Source organism: Salvelinus fontinalis, chromosome 2 (genome assembly GCF_029448725.1).
Source record: "Salvelinus fontinalis isolate EN_2023a chromosome 2, ASM2944872v1, whole genome shotgun sequence".
NCBI classification, from domain to species: Eukaryota; Metazoa; Chordata; class Actinopteri; order Salmoniformes; family Salmonidae; genus Salvelinus; species Salvelinus fontinalis.
This window is the reverse complement of record NC_074666.1, coordinates 17,845,421-17,846,494: the sequence shown is the minus strand read 5'-3', so window position 1 is coordinate 17,846,494 and position 1,074 is coordinate 17,845,421.

Here is a 1,074-nt window from a genome sequence, read left to right as displayed (position 1 = left end):
TGTTTTTTTTCCTGTCATCACACCATAGAAACAACATTGCATCTTTTTAGTGTTTTGTATTTTATTAGGATCCCCTGAAGCAGCAGCTACTCTTCCTGGGGTCCACACAACATAGAACATGACATAATACAGAACATCATTAGACAGGAACAGCTCAAGGGTCACTGCATACCACTGCTGGCTTGTTTCTGAAGCTAAGCAGGGTTGGTCCTGGTCAGTCCCTGGATGGGAGACCAGATGCTGCTGGAAGTGGTGTTGGAGGGCCAGTAGGAGGCACTCTTTCCTCTGGTCTAATAAAATATCCCAATGCCCCAGGGCAGTGATTGGGGACACTGCTCTGTGTAGGGTGCCGTCTTTCGGATGGGACGTTAAACGGGTGTCCTGACTCTGAGGTCATTAAAGATCCCATGGCACTTATCGTAAGAGTAGGGGTGTTAACCCCGGTGTCCTGGCTAAATTCCCAATCTGGCCCTCAAAACCATCATGGTCACCTAATAATCCCCAGTTTACAATTGACTCATTCATCCCCCTCCTCTCGCCTGTAACTATTCCCCAGGTCGTTGCTGCAAATGAGAACGTGTTCTCAGTCAACTTACCTGGTAAAATAAAAATAAATAAATAAAAGGACAGAACTAAAGACATTTAAAATAAGGACAATAGAAACAAAAAGGTCCTAAGGACAGTTGCATGCATGCATTAGTACAAATACACTGAACAGAAATATAAACTCAATATGCAACTACTTCAAAGATTTTACGAGTTAGAGTTACTGTTCATAATAGCAAATCAGTCAATTGAAATAAATTCATTAGTCACTAATCTATGGATTTCACATGACTGGGAATACAGATCATCCGCTGGTCACAGGTACTTTAAAAGAAAGGTAGGGGCGTGGCTCAGTAAACCAGTCAGTATCTGGTGTGATCACCATTTGCCTCATGCAGCACAACACATCTTCTTCATATAGAGTTGATCAAGCTGTTAATTGTGGCCTGTGGAATGTTGTCCCACTCCACAGGAGGTTGGTGGCACCTTAATTGGGGAGGACGGGCTCGTTCTAATGACTGGAGTGGA